Here is a 25,730-nt window from a genome sequence, read left to right as displayed (position 1 = left end):
ATCATTCAGCCCAACTGGCCTGGGAAGAAGTGGGCTGCTGTCCCGTTGGGCTGAAGGGGGAGGGAGAAAGGGGAGAGGACAGGGTAGAAGCAGGAGAGATCAGGAAGAAGGGAGGGAGAGAAAGGACAAACAAAACAAAACAAACAAACCCAAAACATTACTGGAAAACTACTTTTGGCCACAAAACCCTGAGAAATTGATAGAATTTTTTACTTTGCTAAGTTTGTGTGTGTGTGATATACATTATGTATAAGAATATAATGACATGAATACACATATTAACAACAAAGCAAAATGGTATCACATTATTCTATTCTATTATTTATATATTGATTTATTCAAATATTTATTGTATGTATTAAATATTAAAATTATATATCATTATATGCATTGAAAACACACACAAACACACACACACACACACACACACACACACACACACACACACACACACACGGTCTTGCTATGTAGCTCAGGCTGCCCTCAAACTCATGGTCCTCTAGCTTAGTCTACCGAGGTCTGGGACCACAGGCGTCAGCCACTATGCCCCCATTTCACTAGGATGCTTTGAGGGAGAAGGAAAGCCAGGAGTAAAGCAGTTCAACCTAAAAATTAACCTTCGAGGTTCATTTTGATCCAACAGAGCCTGTCGGCTTCCAAGAACCAAGAGATTAAGAGTGCTGGGGCTGGTCTGCTGCCACCTCCACCCCCCCACCCCCAGCGGAGATGCAGGGCTAGCTTGTGCCCAGGAACAGGCCTGGGCTTGCAACTGCTGATAGGAGGGTTAGTGCATTTCTTCAGCTCACTGGGCACAGGCCAAGCCCAGGAAACTGCTTTCAAGTTTATTAAACGCATGTTTAATTCTCTCTTCCCTCCTAAAAGCAAACAGGACTAGGTTTGGTAGAAACCACTCTCAAAGGCCTCACTCAGGACCCAGGAGGAAGAGTTCCCAGCTGGTGGTGAGGCAGGGCGGGGCTTCTTTCTGTAGCTACCAAGGGCCAGAGGAAGGAACCTGGCTCCAGGTCCTTTATGCGGTTTTTCTTCCTTCTGGGAAGGAGAAAAATGCTCCTTCAGTTAAATGCAAGGTCTCAAGGCTTAGAGAACAGGATGCCTCAACCACCCCCAGCTGTGGCAGGCATGTTGAAATTTGCTGGAAAGTTCATCTGTCGCAGGGAAAGCACAGGTTTCCTTTATAGGACATTCTAGTTGTTCCCCCAGGGCTTGGTGTCACTCACCTCTCCCGCTGAGGATCAGAAATGCTTCAGATGCCAGGGGCAAGTGTGGCTATAGCCTCTAAAAGAGATTGGCACAGGCTGTCTCTGACCTGAAGTCATTATTCTGGCTCATTCTGCGGACGGCCAGAAGAGGTGCCCATCCTTCCAACCGTGCATTTATTTAAGCTTAGCTTTTGGGACTGGAGAGCTGGCTGCAGAGTCATTCTCAGAACCCACGGCGTGGCTCACAACCATTCTTAGCTTTAGTTCCAGGGGATCGGATGCCCTCTTCTGGCCTACAAGGGCATTGCATAGCCTACAAGGGCATTGCATGCACATACATACAGGCAAAACACCCATACACATAAAAATAAAAACTAAGTTTTCAGTTCATTAAAAAACAAATCCTATTTTATGTGCATGAGTAGTTTTCCTACATGCATGTATATATACCATGTATGTGCTGGGTGCGACTGCAGTTACAGAGGGTCCTGAATTGCAACGTGGGTGCTGGGAACCAAATCTTGTCCTCTGTAAGAGCAGCCAGTGCCCTTAACCACTGAACCATCTCTTTCTCCAGTCCCTCATCATGATTTCTTCAAGTGGAGTCTTTTTGGTTTTGAGACGAAACAAAACATTATGTAGGCCTGGAAGTCCATGAACTTATTATGTAGCCTAGGCTGGCCTCAAATTCATAGAGATCTGTTTCTGCCTCCTGAGCTTTGGCACCATAGTACCTGGCAAGTCCAAGGGGAACATCATGGATATTGGAAAGTTCCCAGAAAACAGAGTGAATCACCAATAGTCAAGAAAATACTTCACAGAGTTGCCTAAAGGCCAACCTGTCGGTGGCATTTTCTTAGTTGAGGTTCCCACCTCCCAAGTGATCTAGCTTGTGTCAAGTTGACAAGCACTAACCAAGCCCAGGGATGTAGTTTAGTGGCAGAGTATTTATCATCAGAGGCAAGGCCTAGGCTCATCCCTAGGGCCACATAAAAGAAGATGGGAATTTCGTGACCATTCTGTCATATTGTAGCATGAGGCTTTTTGTTTTTGTTTTCTGTTGTGTTCTAATACCCATTACTCACTTACAGTATATTCAGAATTTGCCAACAGAGAATGTCCAAAGCAATTGCAATGTATTTAAATTCCACCGCCTCAGAAATACAGCCCAGAACCAATATGACACATAAAGAACTTTAAATCAGTTCTATCTGGTAATATTAAATAGGGTCCATTTCAATTCTGGGCTTCCCAACATGTCAAAATTCCTTCCTGAGATTGGTGGTGTAGCTCAGTGGTAGAGTGTTTGCCTGAATGTAGTCCTGGATTTATTTCTCAGGAACACACAAACACACACACACTTCTGCTTGTCTCTAGTTCTTTCACAACCAGAACTGCCAATGATTATCTTATCAAATCCCTTCATACTTTTTTTTTTTGAGACAAGGCCTGGAATTCCCTTTATAGACCAGGTTGGCCTTGAACTCATAGAGATCTACCTGCCTCTGCCTTCTGAACGCTGGGATTATGTATGAGCTCATGTTTTCTTTTTTAACCTCCAACACCTGTAGTTTTCCATCTTTGCCCCTCCAGCTCCTGATTCTTTTTTTATTAGAATCATTTACCTTGCCATTAAAAGATGTTTGTTTAGTGCAGTATGTAGTTTTTCTAACAGAAGGAGCATTCACACATGAATCAAATCAGACTCTAATCTTTCTTCTGTTCTGCAGGATCATTTTCATGACTCTGTCATTTAAAAACAAAACAAAACACAGAAAACCAACCAACAAAACAAACAAAAACTGGAATCAGACTAATAAAGGAAGAACCCCCCCCCCCCACTACTCCCAGAGTGCTGGGGGTGTTCAGACATTGAAACACTTATTTTTGTTACACAATTATATCATTACTTTTGGTCCAAGATTTCTATTTTTTTTTTTCATATTATTCACATGCCTGGACCACTAGGTCTGGTTAATTGTCTGTCTACCTGCCTTCTTTCCTCCCTCCCCCCCTCTTCCTTCCTTCTTTCCTTCTTTCTTTCTAAGACAGGGTTTCTCTATGTAACCTTGGCTGTCCTGGAACTTGCTCTGTTACCATGCTGGCTTCGACCTCACAGAGATCTACCTGCCTCTGCCTCCCAAGTGCTGGGATGAAAGGCATTCACCACCACTGCACGGCTTAATTGTTCTTTTCTTAGTTTGTTTTTGTTATAATTTTTGAGACAGGGTCTCACTACACAACCCTGGCAGTCCTAGAATTTTCTATGTAGATCAGGCTGACCTTGGACTCAGAAATCCACCCACCTCTGCCTCCCAAATTCTGGAATTAAAGGTTTGGGTCACCATGCCCAGCTAACAATAAAAATACATGCACAAAAAATATTTTAATTTTGTGCATATGGATGTTTGCCTGCATATGTATATATGTGTACCACTATGTACCTGGTGCCCACAGAAGTCAGAAGAGGGCATCGGGTTCCTTCTTGGAACTGGAATTGCATATGGTCGCGAGTTAGTGTGGGTGCAGGGAATCAAATCTGAGTCCTCTGCAAAAGCAGCCAGCACTCTTAATAGCTGAGCCATCTTTCCAGACCCCTAACAAACCAAATTAAAAAAACATGTTTATTATTTATTGTGTCTGTGTCTGTGTGTGGGCACAAGCATTCTATAATATTCATGTGGCAGCTGGAAGACAACCTTCAAGAGTTCGTTTTTCCCTTCCTCCATGAATTTGTCAGGCTTGTATGACAAGGGCTTTTATGCACTTTTACCCACTGATTCTTGTTGGCCCCCAAAATATGCTTAATTGACACTTGGCAATTGCACATATTTATTGGTTTCAGTGTGATACTTCTATACATTGTGTTAATTTTTCCTGGGAAGACATGAACAGATATCTGTGCATTCCAGATAGGGCGTTAGTGACAGACCAAAGTCCACTGAAGTCCAGTTGGTGAGCCGATGAGTTAACAGGAATTACCTACGGAAGCATGGGCAAATTAATTGTGGCTTTACCACTGAAGAAAACTGTTCCTTGCTGATGCAGCCATTGACCTGCAGTAAGTCTTTGGAGAGAGACAAAACATCATGTGTCCATTGTTGCTTCACAGACAGATTGCGAGTCACCTAGTGGGCCTCTTGTGACTTGCCTAGGGAACCTTTCCTTCTCTGCTTGAGGGAATGTCAATGGGTTCAATCTTGTGAGGGTCTCATGTAGGCAGTTATGGTGTCTACAGTTTCAAGATGCCATGTCAGAGTTCAACGACACTCCGCCCTGTCTTCCAGCTTGTACATTCTGTCTACCCCCTTGTGTAATGTTCCTGGTAGAGTGGGGTGTGTAGCTATCCTGTTTAGTTTGGAGAATTCAGCAGTCACTGACTCTCAGCACTTTGAGTAGTCGTGAATCTCTGCAATAACCATCACTCATTGCAAAAGAAGCTTCCTCAGCCCAGGCTGACAAATATTTAGAAGGCAATTTTGCAGGTATATCACATTCATTTAGCAAAACAAAACTGTAGTAGCTTCCTCAGGATGTATGACCTCTTTGGCCATGTTTTTTTTTTTTTTTTTTTAAACTAGACTTACAGTACTAGAAGGGAACATCTTCCTGTCGAGCGGACTTTAATCCAGTCAGAAAGTAATTGGTTGTGTCTAGAACACATGCCACCTTGCACCAGCAGGAACATTTTACCGGATTTGATGATGATGCAGCACACACATCCAAGCTGGACTATTAACAAACATTCTTGTTCAGGAGTCTCTATGATGCCTTCCAGTAGTACAGAACTAGCCAGCAATGAGGAAGCTTCCATCTCAGTTAAGGCTTGGTTTATCCATATTCTGAGATCAAAGCATGTGTGTGTCCATAGCAAGTGGGCAATAAACAGCAGTGAGCAATTGTAGGCAGACTTTTCTGTCCTGCCAGCCAGTCTTCAAACATTGTATTAGTGTTTATTGGCATAGCTATTGTGGTATTTTCTCATCTTGTTGGATTTCATATATACCTTACCCAACAGAAGGTTTCCAAGAATTTCACAGCTGTGCTGGGCCCTTGATCCTTGTTTGAATGGATTTCCTATCTTCACTCCTTGAGATGTGTTCTTGGATTTTCTTTTACTCTCTCCCCATGTTGTTGTTGTTTTACTCTTTGGCTCTCTTTTGGGGGGGGGCTGACACCCAACTCCCAAATAAATACACTGAGGCTTATACTTAGTTATGAATGTCCAGCCTTAGCTTGTTTTGTTTTTTTTTTTTTGTTTTTTTTTGTTTTTTTTTTTTTTTTTTTTTTTTTGCCAGCTTTTCTTAACTTAAAGTATCCAGTCTATCCCTGCCTCTGGGCCTTTTCCTTTTCTTACTTCTGTATATCTTAATTTCTCTCTTACTTCATGGCTGGCTCCTGATGTCCTCTTCTCCCTGATCTATTTTACTCACCTTCTTTCCCCAGATTTCTCCTCCTATTTATACTCTGCCTTTCAGCCCGACCTATCCTTTCTCCTACCTCGATATTGGCAGTTCAGCTCTTTATTAATGTTGTTCTTTTGATGCAACTAATGCCTATAAAACACAAACATGAGACTCAGCACCCATGTGGAGTTTATTGAGAGAGGGAAGAGAAAGAGGGGGTAGCTGGCGGCCAACCGAAAGCAGGAGAGAGAGAGAAACAGAGAGAGAGAGAGAGAGAGGAAACAGAGAGGGACCAGAGAGAGAAACCAGAGAGGCAGAGAGAGAGAGAGAGAGAGAGAGAGAGAGAGAGAGAGAGAGAGCAAAGAGAGGCAGAGAGAGAGAAAGAAGCACTTGGTGTGCTTGCTTTAAAAGAGGCTTGCGCATGCGTAACTGAGTCCTCTGGCCGCCAGGTAAAGCTGACCCCAGGTAAAGCTGATGTAGCGATGACATGGCCATGAGCATCCCATCCCGCCCATCGTTGGGGCGGGAGTCAGCTGGCTGCTAGTTCCTAACAATTAGACCATCAGATGTTTTAGACAAGCAAAGTATCACAGCTTCACAGAGTTAAACAACTGCAGCATAAATAAGAGCAACATGTCTTTACATTTTTAAACAAATGTTCCAGAGCATTAACAAATCTAACATACCTTAAAATAATTTTCCACAATGGAGATATACTTTCATATACTTTCAGATGCCACATTTCTCCAGATGTGTAGCGGAATTCCTCAAGGCCCCTAGCTGTTTACTCGGAGCAAGTGCCAATTGATCTCAGAAGTAATCAGCTTCAGCCAGACATAGGTGAATACCTTTAATCCCAGCACTTGGGAGGCAGAGGCCAGCCTGGTCTATATACTGAGTTCCAGGACAGTGTGAGAGCCTGTCTCAAAAAACAAACAAACAAACAAACAAACTAAAACAACAACAAAAGAAGTCATCATCTAAAAGTATACTGAAGAAGAATATGAACTAGAGATGTAGCTTAGTTGCTACCAAGTCTACACTATTTGCCTGGCCCTGGATCCAACACCCAGCAACACGTAAACCTAAACTGGATATGGTAGTGTACAACTGTAATCTTAAGTACCTGGGAGATGAAGGCACGAGTATCAAAAATTCAAGGTCATTTCTTCAATACATAGTGTGTTTCAGAATAGCATGGGCTATAAGAGACCCCACTTTTTTTTTTTTTCTTCAAGTGAACAAGGTCAAATAGCACAAGGAATAATCTCATTGTATCGACTTTTTTTCTTCCAAAGATGAGAGAACAGCTCAGGGCCCTGAAGGCACCTTGAGCAAGCCTGAGCTGTTGGCTGGAACATTCTGCAGTTTTAGCTGGAACATCTTGCACCAGAGTAGTTCTTGGTACTCTTCTTGATTTACAAACACACATCTGCTGGGGAGGAACTAAGCCTGAGAACTTGCACGCTTGACCCTTGATTTGTTTTCCACTGTGCTGTGAGTCAGTATATAAGCCCACACCTTCCCTTCAACAAATGGTATTTGGTATTCCGGCATTCCTGTTTCACGAATGACCCACTGTCTTGCCTTTTATTTAAATCTCTAGCCTTCGCCCGGTTGGGACAGATTGTAGCGCGGGTGCTACACACAAAGAGCAAGATCGTGTTGAACATGGCTACACTGGGTGATGACTCAGTCCTGAAGAAGCTTCATCTTTTTATCTGCACCATTTTTATCACATATTCTTCTATGAACCACTGCTCAGGACTAAAGGCTTTATCAGATATGGCACAGCCATATCTGATAGGGACAACAGAAGTTGGAAGTCTAGCAAAGCCGAACACAATGGCTGCCATGTGTGCTCCCTTTGGTTTTCTTCTCTACCTGTTGCTTACTTGGGGGACTTTTAGTATTTGTACAGTTTGGGGATGTTGGATTGAAGAATTTGTTATGAATCATTTATGGCTTCTCCCAGGAGTACTGCTTCCAAGCTTCCCCAGGAAAGTCCTGAACACACGACACATGCAGCTTTTAGGGTGATATCCCTTATCTACTTGAAGGTCTTCCTTAGCCTTGGAGGTTGTGACACACATAAAGAAGCCAGAGGTCTCTATATGAGGCTATGAGGCACTCTTGAAACACGTGTTTCTGAACCCAGGCAGGAGCAAGCTATTCAAAACAAAGTAAACTCAAAAAGGTCAACAAGATTTGGTGGCCACAGTTTAGATCGCAAGCCTCTTCCCACTAGACACTCAGGCAATTATGTGGCATATACAGCAACAAAGTTACATTAGCTGAGGTCACTTCAGCCCTACACAGAGACTTATATTGATGAGCAAAGTATGGAGTGGAAAGATGATAAAAGAATGAGATGTCAGGACCTCCCTTTCTTAGAAGAGTAAGCACATGCAAAGCCACTGTGGCGTCATATGACTATGGGACAACAGAATTCTAGGATTAGACATACAGACAAATTCTATAAAGACATAAAATGTAAGCATTGCAGTATGCCAGAATTTGAATAATAACTGCAACAACTTTGGCCTGAGGGCTTTTCTTGGGCACCCTGAACCTTAAGAGTTAATAATACACTACTTGGGACATGGCAATATGCCCAGGCTGGCTTGGAAATTTTGCTATGGTCTGGCATCCTTGAAGCAACCAGAGCTACCAGCCTGAGAACAGGCTGTCATATGCCTCCAGATTCTTAAAAGTTGGGTAATGGAGTTAATGAGTAAGAATGATTAAAAATTATAACTGTTTATTAATGATTTCAAAACTTGAAAGTGATTGGAAATGATAGCTTTGCTCTGTCATAGTTTATTAATGATGACTAAAAGATGAGCAAGAGGAAGTGAAACACATGTCCAAAACCAAAAATGATATGGTCTATGTTTTGGAACAACATGAATATATCCCTGCTTACTAAATTGTATAAATAAAGAAGCACTCTGGCTGCGAGTCAGCCAGGCTGCAAGATTCTCCCGATCATCATGGCCTGGCTCCCTCCCTTGCCTACTCCTTACATCCTCTGCTGGGACCTGTTGCCACCAGTGATGGTTCCTGGCAGACATAGCACTAATTCTGGCTTTCTCTCAATTTTTTCCCTCCTAGGAACTCCAGCTCAATACAAATCTTGGCCACATTTGCTTTTGAGTGATCCAGAAAGGCCCCTTTGTCTGTCCCCCCCCCCCCACTTTTGGTCATCTGCTCTTTATTGCTTTAGTGTTCCATGGGTCCAATTTACATTCTGGTGTTAATCATTTGGACCTCCCAGAAAGTCTTCTACTTGAAATAAACATGTCCCACCATGGTCTCAGCAAGGCCTCTCTGGCTCTGTAGCAGACTTGAGGCCCCTGATGAGTTAGTTATCTTCTTTTTGGACTCTCTGTGAACACAGTGCAATTTGATCCAGTGAATTGGGTGTGGCACGATGCCTGTCTCATGCCCGATTCCCTCGGTAATGCCTGACATTCCTTATTTGTCCTCCAGTATCGGATACTAATGGGAAACCGTATCTTCCAGTAACTAAGTGTTGCTATGGCCACTCTATGCTAGTCCATCAGGGGCTCAGGACAGTTATAGTCCTCAGTTTTCCTACGTATGGACACCCAGACTGATCCCACCAGGGATAACACAATTTCTCTAGTCTCATGAACCAAGCTGTTACTGTTTATTTTTTCTTTTTAGCACAAATCTATGTGGAATGGTATTCCCTTTTGTCATCCCAACTCCAGTTGCATCTGCATGCCTTTCATTTTGTTGTATTTCTTCTCTTCTGTAGACAGATTTGCTGCTGCTGCTGCTGCTGCTGTTGTACTGGACAGAGAGCTCACCTTTAGTTACATGCCTTATCTCAAGAGCAAGGGTCATGGACTAATGCCTTGACACCACAAGAAACTTATGATCTCACTCATGCACACCACTTTCAGGGATTTTTAATATATTTCTGGCCTGTCAGCTGTTTGGAAAGAGGGTATCTTATACTTGCACGGTAGACCCCATTCATCGGGGAGAATTGCTACTCTATGCCAGACATTCCGCAAGTCTGGCTTCAGCTGCACATCTTTTTGTCCATATTGGGTATAGTGTTACTTCAGCAAGAGTCCATGGCATTCCATATTACACAGGGAAGGATGGTTATTACAGCACAGATGATGTAAGCTTTCCTGACACACTCAACGTTGGTTCACTTGGTCCCTGTATGGGTGCCAGATGTCATGGTAACTTGTCCTGGGGAGACAAAAGTAGTATTTATTTACCCCAGACAGGATGCCAATTATGGGCAGATGTTTCTTTCCCCATCTTGGCAGCAAATCCCAAGTAACCAACACAGAGATTTGATATGAACTATGACTGCTTGATTGATAGCTCAGGCTTGTTACTTACAACCTAACTCCTACATTTAAATTAACCCATATTTCTTCTCTATGCTTTGTCCCATGGCTTATGACTTATTACCTCATTTTCTACACATTCTGTTTCCTCAGTGGCTAGCCGGTGTCTCCCCTGACTCCACCCTTGTTCCCATCATTTCCCTAGTTTGATTGCCCCACCTATTATTCCTACTCGGCTACTGGCTAATCAGCTTTTTATTAAACCAATCTAAGTGGCAAATTTTCACAGTGTACAAAAGGATTATTCCATAGAAGTAATGTTTATTCACCCTAGACAGGAGGCCAATGGCAAACTAAAGAAAAGATTTTGCCAAGTCTAGCTTGGTGAACCAGCAAGTCTAACTGGGGTTACTTATAGAAGCAGGACTCTAATGGCTAGTTTTGGTTGTCAATTTAATGTACCTGGGGTGAGAGACACTCACTTGAGGAATTGCTGGCAGCAGACTGATCTGTGACAACATCTGTGAGGACATTTCCTTGATTGCTAATAGTTGCAGGAAGTTCCAGCCCACTGTGGGCAGGACCAACCTTAGGTAGTACCATCCTTAAGCAGGTAGGCGTGTGCTGAATAGCATGTGGAGGTCACCGACAGTGAGCCAGTAAGTAGCATTCCTTGTTGCTCTCTCTTTTAAGCTGCTTCCTGCCTCAATGAACTCAAGTTCCAGCCTTGACTTCCCTTAATGATGGAGCTGCAACCCATAAGATGAAGCAAACTCTTTCCTTCCCAAAGTTGCTTTTGGTCAGTGTTTAACCACAGCAACAGAAAAGTAACTAGAACAGTGACTAAAGGATTACCACTTGGGGCATGGGCAGCTTACAGGTGATTATGCCACCAAATAAAATCATTCCCTCAACAACCATTAACTCCTGGTATTCCTTGGGAGGGGCAGGGTGCAGCTCCTGAGCTGCCTTGTGAGCTCCCTACTCTGTTTCACAAGGGAATGTTAGTGGACTGGATCTCGTGAGGTTCTCCTGCAGAGACGTAAGACTACTGTGGTTTCAAGTTCTGGCCTTGCCACTTCGGAGAATAGAGTTCCTTACCACATGCATTCAGTGTATGATGACCAGATTAAGTTAATTTTCCATATCTATCCCAAGATTTCTTCCTGTCGTCTAAAAAATTGTAAAGCATTAAAAAACAGTGGGCGCGCGCATGTGCGCACACACATACACCGCAATGTCCATTGCTGTGGTTTTAATGAGAAATGTCTCCTCTAGTCTCATTTTCCCCCAGTTGGTGGTGCTGCTTGAGGAGATTAAGAGGTGTGGTCTTGCTAGAGAAAGTCCTTCACTAGAGGTGGGCTTTGAGAGTTCACAGGCTCACCGTACTTTCAGTTCACTCTTTCTGCTTTGGGCTTGTTAATAATGTCATCTCTCAGATTCTTGCAGCCTGTCCTCACAATGACACACTGTCCTCACAATGGCACACTCACAGGGCTGGAGAGATGGCTCAGTGGTGAACCACTTTTTGCTCATGCAGAGGACCACATGGTGTCTCACAACCATCCGTAACTCCAGTACTGTCTTCTGGCTTCTGTGGGCACCTGGCATGCATGAGGCATATACACACATACTTACATATATACATACATACATGCAGGTGAAACACTCATATACCTAAAATGCAAATACATATATCTTTAAAGCAATACGTCTCCCCCCTCACACACAAAAGTATGGATTCTTACTCCTCTGGAAACATAAACCCCCCAAAACTCTTCTTCCATAAGCTTTGACTGAAGGGATCCAAGTACTGTAGGGTATTTCCTCTGGACCATGGATTAGGCACAACCCCGATTTCCAAATACAAGGAGATCCTTTATTCTGCAAGGCAAAGAGACAAGGTAGCTGAATCTGAATTGGGCAGAAACAGCAGCAAATAGCTTTGCAAGTACCAATTTTAGAGGGCAAAGGGGGTTAGGATGAGCCAAGATGTTTTGCTAAGTACTGATTAGGTATTTTTTATTAGGGTAATCAAATAATGAACTTTGATTGCTGGACTTTTTTTTTTTTTTTTTTTGATAGTTGGATCTTGGTGGTCAGTCTCAGGAATGAGGCAGTGGTCAAATAAGGGAATAGACCTCAGTGGCTAGCTTTAGGAATGTAACCTAATTGTTTGGCAAGGGGGAGAAAGGTGAAAGGCAAAGCGCATTGGCATCATGTTTGGCCTGATCGGACCTGCTAGAGCCTTTCATTAACCATGGTGTTTTATCACAGCAACTGAAAAGTGACTAATTCAGCCACCTGATACATACATTACATATATCTTCTCTCGAACTTGCTTTCCTTCCTGCCCTTCAATGATAAAAATTTCCAAAACCAATTTCTTTTTGTCATGGTGGTAATGAAGAAAATTTCTATGACATTGTGATTAGAAAAAATAGTTAAAGGACCCAGATCAAGCTTCAGTTTATATACTGATTACAGTCTGTTTCTAAGCACTAATTATAATTTGGTTATCTGTTTGAAAGTAGACAAAATAATTATCTTCAAATATTTGAATCATGCTCCTATAGAAATCCATGAGGCTTAATGTATAATATCTCTGAGTTGAAACCTAGAAATAATGAGTGAAAAGATACACAAAGGCAGATTTCAATTAAATATGAAGAACTTTCTAAATATTTAAAGATATTTAATAATGAAAACCATTTTGAGAAACAGTGAGTTTCTTATTTTGGGTACATTTAAATATTTGAGAATGCATGAGGGGCGAGGGTTTTTCTTTTCTTTTTTTGGGGGGGTAGTGTGGACTTATTCTATTAGGGAAGAGGATTTGGCTAGATTGGAAGTTGGGCAGACTAATACATAAGAACCTATATTCAGCTGGGAGATAGTGGCACATGCCTTTAATCCCAGTACTCAGAAGGCCAAGCAAAAGCAGATGGATCTCTGTGAGTTTAAGTACAGCCTGGTTACAGAGTGAGTTCCAGGACAGCCAAGGCTATTACACAGATAAATCCTCCGTCAAAAAACCAAAACTAAACCAAACCAAACCATAAAAGAATCTGTGCTCAAACCATGGCTTGCCTCTTAGAGGAGCATTTAAGAATTTTTGTCTGTCCTCCATGGTTATTAGTGGGGGATTCCCTGTTACAAAAGACAGACCAAAAGAGAAAAACCAACAAGTGTATTACCAATCTCTCTCCTGAATGCATGGAAAGACACTCAAGGAAGTCTTAAAGAGTAAAATCATATGGTAACTACCAAAGAGCTAGTGTAAACTTCAGGGCTGAACACCTTTATTTGCTGGAGCAGAAGGAAGGGTGTGGAGAAAGACTGGTTATGGGAAGGCAGTTAGGAAAAGAATGCAAACAGAGCAAAGTTTGCTGGGCTGATTTAAGCCAAGTGTTCTTTATTGCCGAGTCTCTGTTGAATACCCCTCCCTTCTTCCTGGTGCAGAAATGAATAACCATTATCCATGGAGACTTCCTCTTTGTCATAGTCTATGGGCATCTCTCACAGCAAGGGAATTTCTGCACTTGTTTTCAGAGCTGCCTTCTGTTTCCCAAAGAACACTTATACCAAAAAGGCATATTTGGAGCAACATACTGTGGTTTCCTACTGTTGTACTTCAGGATGCTATGTCCTAAGTTCTAGCACTACTTATCATCTCTATTGCTTTGGAGGAAGTATTTGATATTGAGATTCCTTTTACTATCTTATTAAACAAATAAAACTCATGGATAAATATTAAGGAATAAACCTGAGCGCTCCATAGAACAACCAAGATCACTTCCCAGATCAAAAAGGCAACATAATCTCTTAGCTCCTTCTCTTCCTTCTCTGTGTCCTTCAGTCTCTATCTGAGTCCTCCAGGAAACTTTAGTTCACCCTGGCCAGCTGAAGGTGGACTCTGTTCTCTGAACCAAAGTTGGACTTTATTGGTGATCTTGGAACAATAGTCACAAACATATCTCTCCCAACATTTTACCCTTTTTGTCTAAATAAGAAGAAAGGGTATTAATTCCAACATAATAAAACTTATATACAATAAGAACAATTTTCAACAGGTACTAGATGAGGGCTCCATGATGATGAATAAGTTAGTTGTTGGTCTCACTATCCTAGAAGGGCATTTATGGTAGCCTTTCCATGGTTGGAAACAGAAGCAAACACCCATAACTAAACACTGAGTCAAACTAGAATCCAGATGCAGTGGGAGAAGACAAGACCAGGTTGCAGAAACACATAGAGACAGCTGACCTCAACAAGGAGGAACCCCCAGACTGATAGCTGGGAATCCAGCATGGGACTTACTCAGACCCCCTGAATATGAATCTCAGCTAGAAGGACTGAACAGTCTAAGGGACCTCAGACAGTGGAACCAGTATGTATTCCTGGTGCACAAAAGGACCTTGTGGACACATCCCCCCGCCCCCCATGGAGGGATACTCCCTTAACCTAGAGACAGGAGAGAAGTCCTAGTCCCTACTTCAAATGACTTGACAGATTTACATGACCCCATCTGGATGGCATTGCCCTACATGTGGAATTGGGGTGGGGGGATGGGAGGGGAGGGTGGTCTGGATGCATGTGAGGGGGGGAGAGAGTATAAGAGGGTGGGAGGGAAGGAGAGAGGGAGAGGGAACTGGGATCGACATGTAAAATAAAAAAAATAATAAAAAGGAAAAAAACAATTTTCCTTGTCTAATTAGACAATTCTATTGTCTAATTAGAAATGAAAGGTATTAACTTTAATGAAACTATATATGATAAGAACAATTATCAAGTAAGAATTATATTAACAATATCCAGTCCATTTGTATTTGGCAAATTCAGAGAAATTTCCAAATTTCATTATCTATCCTTTCTTGACCAGTTCAAAGTTTTGTACTAAATTTACTTTCTATCATGACTGAGAAAAACTTTAACTATAACTATCTAGTCTTCAACCCCATCAACGATCCGAAAAGAATATAATATTACTCGAATAAGCAGGAAGTACAGAGCAACTTCCAAAACTATGAGAAATGACAGAAACAGCTGGCTTCCTGGACAGTCACTTGAATTTCCTCTGTAACTTTAGGGCATCCATCTTCAGCCTACAGGCCTAGAACATCTGACAGACTTTTCTGTAAAACAGGAATTTTGAAGGACTGTCTTACCTTGTCTTGGCAAAGTTCAGCAGTTGCCTTCTTTTATTTGGACAACCTACTGTCAGCAGTTGGAGCAAGGGCAGTTTCTTTGCCTTTGGCTAACTTTACCACAAATGAAAGCAAATTCCATATGGAGGTTCTCTGATGGCTATCATCTTTTGAAGTAAATTGGTGCTGCCAGGAGCAGATGTGTCTCACTGTCATGAAAAGTCCTATGCTATTAAAGCATCTTAACTTCTATAGTCCGTAGGTCTCGAAGTGTTTGAAGACCATCTATTTACAATGTCTCCGATTGACCTTGAACATACATAATATAAGTTTGATTGTTATAGATGACTAACTACTAATCTGTATTTCATTATTATCCTAAATAGCTTTCGATGACTGGAACTTTATATTACATTTATATACTGAATTCAAGAAAACACCAGAAAAATCATCCACCATGACCAAGTAGGATTCATTCCAGAGATGCAAGGATGGTTCAACATATGAAAAAAAAAGTTGTCATTGAGAGTGATGCCAGCCCCAGCGTCAAAGGTGGAAGAGTGAGAGTCACTGTTGAAGTCGCAGGAGATAACCTGGTTCTCGGTGTAGCCCAGGATGCCCTTCAGTGGGCCCTTGGATTCCTGCTTCACCACCTTCTTGATGTCGTCATACTAGGTGGCATGTCAGATCCATGACGGACACATTGGGGGGTAGGAGCACGGAAGGCCATGCCAGTGAGCTTCCCGTTCAGCTCTGGGATGACCTTGCCCACAGACTTGGCAGCACCAGTGGATGCAGGGATGATGTTCTGGGCAGCCCCACTCCCATCACGCCACAGCTTCCCCGAGGGGCCATCCACAGTCTTCTGGGTGGCAGTGATGGCATGGACTGTGGTCAAGAGTCCTTCCATAATGCTAAAGTTGTCATGGATGACCTTGGCTAAGCAGTTGGTAGTGCAGGAAGCGTTGCTGACAATCTTGAGGGAGTTGTCATATTTCTCATGGTTCACACCCATCACAAACATGGGGGCATCAGCAGAAGGGGCAGAGATGATGATCCTCTTGGCCCCATCCTTCAAGTGGGCCCCAGCCTTCTCCATGGTGGTGAAGATGCCAGTAGACTCCACAACATACTCAGCTCCAGCATCACCCCATTTGATGTTGGCGGGATCTCGCTCTTGGAAGATGGTGATAGCCTTCCCGTTGATGACAAGCTTCCCATTTTCAGCCTTGACTGTGCCCTTGAACTTGCAGTGGGTAGAGTAATACTGGAACATATAGACCATGTAGTTGAGGTCAATGAAGGGGTCATTGATGGCAACAATGTTCACTTTGTCAGAATTGATGGCAGCCCTGGTAACCAGGCGTCCAATATGGCCAAATCTGTTCACTCCAACCTTCACCATTGTGTCTCAGAAACCAGGCTGGCACTGCACAAAAAGATGCGGCTGTCTCTAGAACAGGGAGGAGCAGAGAGCCACTTTGGGTTATTTTTAACAAGCATGCTTGGATTTAGAGAAGGAGAGAGCCACACTTCAGCTCCAAAGCCAGCTTTAATCTTTAATTGAATTAGCTTTAATCTTAATTGAGTTGCAACTATAAAAATACCATTTGCCTTATATATCTGTAGAGAACAGCAGAAACAAACATTTGTGAAGGTTTATGAAATTTTATCCTGTTGGAAATGTACTATACCATTAGACCAATTTATTCTTTTTCTTGGGACATTTCCTCTGAATGATTTGCCCTTCTTCTGACATCTCATTTATCTAGTGGTCTTCAGATTCTCTAGTTGGATATTTTTATTCTCCTGGAAAGACAACAACAACAGCAAAATAACAAAAACAAAAATCCCTGCCCCAATCCTAACTTAGGGGAGCTTTACGTATTTTTTTTTGTAGGTTTTATCTGATCAAATGAAAGATATTTTATAAGTTTAGGTTAAATGACCAAGTTGTTTGATAAGTATCGCCTTTCCTAATCAAAAGATCTCTCATGTTTGAATCTAATCTTTATCAATTCTGATGGTATCCATAGCTTTTCTTCTGTGGAAACAAAAGCAAGATGTCTTCCCCAACATAATACATAACTAGTTTCTATTGTGAAGTCAACACATTTTTAAAGTATATAAAATTCAGCAGTATTTTATTTTTCTAATAACCAATGTCTCTCTGCAGCCGTCATTCCTTTCTCATTAGAATTTAGAATATTTAAAGTTAATAGAGAATTGTGTACTCTATGTCTGGGGTTCTTTATTACCCCTTTCTGTTTATTAAGCATATATTTTAGATCTTTCTATAACTGCTTGTCCTCTAGGATAGGTGGTATACCTGTAATATGCTTTATGCTGTAATGTCCAAAAAACTGTTTCATTTTACTGGGAACATATGCTGGACCATTGTCAGTCTTAATTTGTACAGATATTCCCATAATGCCCATAACTCCCAATAAATGTGTAATTACAGAATCAGCCTTTTCAAAACTCAAAGCAGTTGCCTACTAAAGTCCTAAGTATCTATCTATGATGTGGTGCATATACTTTAATTTTCCAAATTCTGCAAAATGAAAGACAACCATTTGCTAAATTTTGTTTCTTTGAGTATCCTTTGGGTTACTTCCTGCAGATTGTGGAGTTTGGTTATACAAAGAACAAGTAGGACATTTCCTTATAATTTCCTTTGCTTGTTGCCAAGTGGTGGAAAAAAAACTTTCTTCAAATCTTTGTTGTTAACATGGAATTTCTTATGAAATTCCGAGGCATTTAACACATTTCCTACCCATAGCTGATCAATTTCATCATTACCTTGTGCTAGATGGCCTGGTAGACCTGTGTAGATCAGATGTGAGTTATATACAAGGGATTATTTCTTGTAATTGAATAAAAAACTTAAATCTGAATCATCTGAAATTACTTCAGTGGTTTCAATATATAAAACAACTCTTTTAGCATATTGAGAGTCAATAACTATATTAAGAGATTTTGGAAAATCCAATAGTACCACAAGAATAGTATATAATTCTGACTTTTGAACAGAGTCATATGGACTTTGAGCCACTTTACTTAAATTTTCTAACTGATAACCTGCCTTTCCTGATTTGTTTGCATCAGTATAGCAGAAATTGGTTCCTGTACAATGTGATGAAGAATCCAATTAGTTCTTTTTATAAACTGAGGTCTCTTGCTTTTGAGATATTTGTTACCAGCAAGCCCTTTGCTAGTGTTCATTTTCTGCCCACAATGAGGCAATTTTAGTATTACTAAAAGACACCACAATTTCTGTTGGGTCTATTCTCGCTAATTGATGAAGTCTTAATTTTTTTTCCAGACTCAATTCAGAAACCTTTCTACAGAGGTCTTTAGTTTTTTTACTCTGTTTGGATAGTAAAAATATTCATTCTAAAATATCATTTTTCTCTCTGCATAATAATTCTTATGAGAGAATGTGTAGAAGGCAAATAACCAGGATATAATCAAGTTTTGGATCCAAACGATCCACATGTGCATCTTATAATTTCTTTTCTACCAAAGCCAATCCTCTGTCAGCCTCATCTGATAATAATCTTGAACTATGTAAGTCCTTATTACCTTGTAAGGCTTAAATAAATTATTTAGCTCCCGAGTAATTAATCCATTTGTGGATTGTAGCCAGTTAATATCTCCCAGCAAATTTGGTGAAATTATTGTTATATTCATGCCTGTGTCTAGTAAACTTCAATTACAATGCCATTCATTTGTATTTTTAGTTTTGGTTTTGATCACTTATAGAAGTTTGCCAAAATATTTGTTTTATGGTCTCTCTTGAAAAATTTGTTTTATCTACTGAAGTTTTTCTGTCATCCAGAGCAGTATGGTTTTTCACAACAGGCATTACGTCTTTTAATTGCCCTGTGGAGAAGTTTCCCCAATGCTGACAGGGAATGATTGAGCCAAATTTGATATGGGGACTTGTGAGAGGACCCCCAAGGTGTTTCCCAATGGCAAAGGGTTACCTTGCCTGTTCCATGTTGATCTGCATTCATTAGTTCGATGCCAGTCTTTTGCCACACTTTCTGCATATTCCAGAAGGCTGGGGCCTTCTGTTGAATTATCCCTACAAAACATTGTTTCTAGGAACACCTTACCTACAATCACTTTTCCGATGACCTGGTTTACCACAATTAAAACATCTAATATTTGATTTTCCTTAAATTAATTTAGAAATTACTTCTCCAATCCAAGTATCATAAGCATGAGATCCATCAACAGCTGTATTTCTGATCCATTCATCTATTGGTGTTGATCTTGCCTTTAAAAGCCTAATCACCATTTTACATTCTGAATTAGCATTTTCAAAAGCCAAAGATTCAATTTAATATTTGTTTAACTTCTAGATCTGATATAATTCTGTTTACAGATGAAGTCATTCTTTGTGAAAAACCAGTGAAGGCTTCTTTTGGGCCTTGAAATGACTCAATCCTCTTTCCTGTTTCTTCAACCCTGTCCTAAGTATTCAAAGCTGCTATATGGCATAGAGCCAAAGTGTGATCATAAAATGTCATTTGTCTTTGCAAATCAGCCTACTGGCTTTCACCAAGAAGCTGTTTTTTTTTGGGAAATTTCAATACCTCTAGCCCTAATTCATTGTTCTTTGACCCTTGCTTCTTCTTTCTACCATGTTTTCCAATGCAACCGAGGACCAGCTTCTAATATTTTTGTAATCAAATATTTCCAGTCTTGTGGAATAATTCTGTTCTGAGTTGCCCATGGATCTAATATTTGTTTCATAAAAGGTGAATGCATACCATATGAAACCACTACTTCCTTAAATCTCTCCAAATATAACGTTTCTACAGGATCCCAGTTAAGTTCTGAATAGCCTTGGGGGTGCACATCATCTGGTGGTCATTCTTGAATGGTAACTTGATAAATTAAGGTTGGTTTTCTAATAACCTTGGGCCACTTCTCTTCAGTTTTGTAATGTAATGGTGAGGGAGGTTCTGTTCTAAATTCCTCTGTGTGTGAATATTTTTCTTAATTCCATTAGTAGGCCTTTCTAAGGATTTTATCTTAACAGGTACTTTTTTCGTATCTGGCACCAATATCAAACCACATGAATTACCAAACTGATAATGATTATAAATGACATTACTTATTTAATTTTTCCATTTTCAAACCATCTACTGTGGAACCACAGTAGATTCTGATTCAAAATATTGTTCCTCATTCTTAACATGTGTAAAAACTCTTAAAAAATGAATTTCCCCTTAAGAATTCCCATGTGTTTCTCCAGGCCTGCCAATGACAACAGAGAAGTGTGAGGCTGGCTGCCACTACACTGCACAGCTGGACAGAGATTATGGGTAGTGCATCGCCTGACCAAGGGCAGCTACAGCTGCTTGTATGTACCGGGGCTGAGAGTATATGGTAGTAGCAGCAGCAAGTAGGTGTTGAGGTGGCTGCTTTGAGGAGGAGGTCCAGGGAAGCCCGAAACCCATGTGGAGAGGGAGCCAGCCGTCTGAAAAGCAGACACAGGGAGACACATGGAAGAAGTCCATGGGACAGAAAGTGAGGACATGGACAGGGCCACCTGAATGGCAGGGCTGGCTGGTGGCGGGTGGCTAGCCCCAGCGGTGTTTGAGGCTCAGCCTCCTGTCATGTTTGGCAACAGTTGGAGGCTGCCGTAGGGACTGTAATGGGAAAACCCCAGTGGAGGGCCTAGGGGTGGGAGGGAAAGCCAGGCATGGTGGCATCTTCGGTAGCCTGCAGCAAGTAATCTCATGCCTCATGTTGGACACAAAATGAAGCATTTATTTAATTATTATTTATTAATAAAAACTCAGGAGTCAGATATTGCACTAAGAAACTGAATGACCAGAGAATTGGCAGAGAAGCAACATCTCTCCTTCCTCGATCCAAAATGACCAAGAATTTTTCTAGGTCCCACCCTACTACTTCCCCTGCCCCCTCACCTCTTTGGCTAATTTTGGTCAGCTCGTAGCTAGCTCTGCCCTCTGATTCAAAGTAAACTTTATTGGTAGTCTAGTATTGGGATTGTCAGAGTATGATCAAATTATCCCACAACAATATAGTAATGAAGATGTTTTGAAGAATACATGAAACGATGAGGTTTATTGCATGGAGCAGAAAATAAAATATAGGTATTGTTATAACCATTATATAAGTGTAACTTTATTATCCTGAGTTTTCTTTTTCTTTTTCTTTTTGAGACAGCTTTTTAGTATACTCCCCGGATAGCCTGGAACTCCCAGTCCTAGAGGCCTTAGACTCCCAGAGCTCTGCCTGCCTCTGCCTCCCCAGTTCTGGGATTAAAGGCATGGGCCTCTTCTTTTGGGTTTGTTTTTTTTTTGAGACAGGGTCTCATGTAACCTCAAACTCCCTATGTGACTGAGGATGTCTTGAAGTCCTGATCTTCCTGCTTCATCTCTCAAATTCTGCCATGGTGCCTGGCTTATAAATGTGTGTCTCCATTAGTATATATTCCCAGGCATGTAAAAAGCAAAGGGTTAGATAGTCAGGTGAGTTTGGCCTCACAGGTATTTAAGGAGGGTCTTCAGCAAGTTTTAGATATTAAATGTTGTTGTGTATATTTCAAAGTTCTAAGAGGTTTAACAAATCTTGGTAGTTTTCCAACCTTTTAAAATCCTGATATTAAACATTACTTTGTTTCTGCATTTCTGCATACATATTTACTTATACGTATGAGCACTCTATTTGCATGTATGTCTGCTTGATGACAGGTCATCAGAACCAGGTATAGATGGCTGTGAGCCACCACGTGGGTGCTGGGAATTGAAATCAGGACCTCTGGAAGAGTAGCCAGTGCTCTTAAACCACCAAGTCATCTCTATAGCTCCTGTTTTTGTATTTCCCCCCCCCCCGGAAGTAGTGACCCATGGAATTCACTTTGGGCAGGTCTAGCTAGATGGTTTCTATATGCCTGCTCTTTGCCATTTTGTTTCTCTGATTAAGACTCCAATTGCCGATTAAGGACTCCAAGAACTTTCTTCTTCAGCTACCCGAAGATTTTTCCTGTCTGTTTGTTTTTTAAATAATATGTTTTTTTTTTTTTTTTTAAAGACAGAGTCTTATTGTGTACCATAGGCTAGCCTGGAACTTACCATCCTTCTACCCCAGCTTCCAAAGGGCTGGGATCACAGCCCAGTGTCATTCCTGTCTCAAAACCCTTGCTTGTTTCTGTCTGTGGACTTGTAGGGAGGACATGCTTCCTGTGGTTCAACTACCCAATGAATGGATGAGACAACAGGAGAGAACATTTCTTTTCTTCTGACCTGGACAGTTTTCCTGAGATGTCCCAGAGCAGTGTGGATTCTAGGTCCTGTTCCTTTGAAGGTCCCCAACAGGCCTGTGCAGTCTGTTCTGTAAGCAATGTCAGAAGGCACAAGAGATCAGAAATTGAACCTTCTGCCAAGTTTGGTGATGCCCATCAATACTCCTACCACTTGGAAGACTTGAGGTGGGAAGAACATGAACTCGAGGATAGAGAGACCCTGTTTCAAAAGTAAAACAAAACAAAAAAAGAGAAACATACAGAACCTCCAGAGACCTGAAATCGTTGAGTCAAGGGGTATGCTGAGTTCACTGCCTCCTCTGTGGTTAGCTTTCAGAATGAACTGGTTAAAACCTGGTTGGATTTTCAGCTGCCAGGCAGAGATAGGCACCTAGTGGATGAGCTACAATCTAAATTCTGTAAGAAAAGACGTCTAAATTTGTGCCTGACACCTACTAAGATCTCAATATGTGTGATTCTATGTGAGCATATGTGTATTTTTGAAACAGGGCCTCTGGCTCAGGATTCCTTGCATATCCAAGGATGATCTTAAACTTCTGATTTTCCTGCTTCTATCTCCTAAGTGCAGGGATTTCAGGCGTATTCCAGCACCTCTGGAATATTTATTGCATAAATGTGTAGAGTGATCAGCCTCTCATTGCACATTATTCTGAATTTATTAATAGTTGCACTCGTACTTTTCTTATTTTCCACCCCCTGAAATCTGTACCGATGTTCCCTGTCGCAGGAACTGACTCCAGCATCCATCTGTTTATTCAAACAAGACTCTAAAAACATCCCTGATTTTCTCTCTCTCCTCTGCACGCTCCCGTGTGCAAGCCAACACCACGCATTACTCTCTACAGTCTAACTCTATCTCTCCTTTTTCTGCTACTGTCATTTGGTCAAGGCACCATCACCTCGCACCAGAATTGCACTACTAAGGGCTTCCATATGATCTGCTCTGAGGTGGCCCAGCTTCAGTCCCTCTCCCACCTGCTGATAGTGGAACCTTTTCAAAATAGAAGTCTTATCTCAGAGTACAACAAAACAGAAACCAAGCTCACTGCTCTTTGGCACCACCTGGGAGACAGAATAGAACAGAGGCAAGTGATGATAAGTTGGAAAGGAAGTGTGGGCAGGGATGGACCTGGCTTGCGCCAGGTGTAGGGTAGGAGGGATTGGAAGGCTGTGGGTTTTTAGTTTCCTCTGGGCTGGGTATTGGGTTATATACACATCTTCCTGCCCTGCAGGAAGGATTTTGATGGCTGGGGGTCTGTGGGGCTGCAGCACTCTGGGCACTGATGCTACCTGGTGGAAATACGAGGTGGGAGAATGCGCCTCTTCGGAGGTAACGTCTGCGGGCAGGTTTGGATATGCAGACTCAGGAGCTCCAAGCAGTCACTAGAGGGAGGAAAAGACAAGCTAACAGCAATTCAAGCTTTCTTAGGTATCCAGAAGACTCTGCCTGGGGGCTTCACTTACTGGCCACTGGAATCACCCTAGCCCTAGAGATTCAGCTGGCTGGGGTTTTGACCAGGTGATCCCAATGGGAGGGCGGGCGGGCGGGCGTGCAGGCTTCACCTTAATAGAAACTAAAATCCCATGTTTCCTTCTTCAAACCTACCTTAGTCTCCCTGGACACAGAGGTCTTGACTGCTAAATTTTGTTAGCCTGTTGCCATCATAATTCCTGCCCTCCATCCTTCATATTTCCACCCTCGTTTTCCCCAGGGATGCCTTTTAGACCTCTCTCGGACATTCCCTGAATCCTTTGCAGCGCTATCAGCTGCATTGTACATTTAACTACAACATTTATTATCAGTTTCTCGAGCTAGGGTTTCATGAATACAAGAGCTGTATTTTTATTATTTAAAACAGCACACACACACACACACTTAAAAGCAGGTTCTCAAAAAAAAAAAAAAAAAAAAAAAAAAGCAGGTAAGCAGGAGCAGGTTCTCGTTCTATTGCTCAGGCTAGCCTAGAACTGACTATGTATGTAGACCAATCTGGCCTTGAACTTGTGAGGGGCTATCTTGTGAGAATAACACATTTAATAAATATTCAATAGAGGAATGCACAGGTAAATTTATTTGTTTTTTTCTTTTTTAATTTAAATTTGAAACAAGGTTGTTTTATATGTCAATTCCAGTTCCCTCACCCTCCCATTCTCCCCTATCACCCCCACCAAACCCCAGTCTATCCCCTTTCTGCTTCCCAGGAAGAGCGAGGCCTTCCATGGGGAGTCTTCAAAGTCTGTCATATCATTTGGGGCAGGGCCTAAGCCTTCCCCATGTGTGAATACTGAGAGAGTATTCCTTTATATAGAATGGGCTCCCAAAGTCCATTTGTATATTAGGAATAAATACTGATCCATTACTAGAGGCTCCATAGACTGCCCAGCCCTCCTAACTAACACTATATTCAGGGGGTCTGGGTCAGTCCTATGCTGGTTTCCCAGCTATCAGACTGGGGTCCATGAGTTTCCCCTTGTTCAGGTCAGCAGTTTCTGTGGGTTTCTCCAGCCTGGTCTTCACCCTTTTGCTCATCAGTCCTTCCTCAGTGTAACTGGATTCCAGGAGTTTGGCTCAGCGTTTAGCGTGGGTGTCTGCTTCTGCTTCTATCAGCTACTACATGAAGGATCTAGGATGGCATATAAGGTAGTCATCAATCTCGTTATCAGGGAAGAGCATTTAAGATAGCCTCTCCACTATTGCTTAGATTGTTAGTTGGGTTCATCCTTGTAGATCTCTGGTCATTTCCCTAGTGACATATTTCTCCTTATATCTATAATGGCTCCCTCTATTATGGTATCTCTTTTTCTTGTTCTCTATTCTTTCCCTGTCTCAATCTTCCTGTTCCCTCATGCCCACCTCTCCCTCCTCTTCTCCCCTTCTCTTTCTCCTAACTCTCTCTCCCTTCCCTCCATGCTCTCAGTTTGCTCATGAGATCTTGTCTCTTTCCCCTTCTAAGGGGGGTCATGCATGTCTCTCTTAGGGATCACAGGTAAATTATTATTGTGCTGGGGGATCAAACCTGGGGTTTTGTGTATGCTGGGCAAATGCTCTACCACTTAATTATAAAGCCAGCCTTAAGGTATTTTAAATTTACATACATAAATGGATATATAATGTGCATATAAAGCTAGATGAATTTCCACCAAGTATTGGATGTATTTGCAAGAAATTTCTAGGTTTTGGATTTTAAAACTTTGGTAGCAAAAAAACAGTGTCTCAGATCAGCACAGGGAGTGAGCACTAGAGGGCAGGAGAGGCAAAGGAATACAGGCCATCCTGCCAGTCAGTCCAGAGCAGAGGGTTCCCTGTAGATTCT

The 25,730-nt window shown here is 41.8% G+C and overlaps 1 pseudogene; it reads right to left on the bottom strand.

Annotated features, from left to right (window-relative positions):
- Positions 1–15,773: 15,773 nt before the first annotated feature.
- Positions 15,774–16,512, bottom strand: LOC127230025 (glyceraldehyde-3-phosphate dehydrogenase-like; annotated as a pseudogene).
- Between the last annotated feature and the right edge of the window lie 9,218 nt (positions 16,513–25,730).

Source organism: Phodopus roborovskii, unplaced genomic scaffold (genome assembly GCF_943737965.1).
Source record: "Phodopus roborovskii unplaced genomic scaffold, PHOROB, whole genome shotgun sequence".
NCBI classification, from domain to species: Eukaryota; Metazoa; Chordata; class Mammalia; order Rodentia; family Cricetidae; genus Phodopus; species Phodopus roborovskii.
Note: the sequence above shows the minus strand (reverse complement) of the source record. Positions and strands in the feature narration are given on the sequence as shown.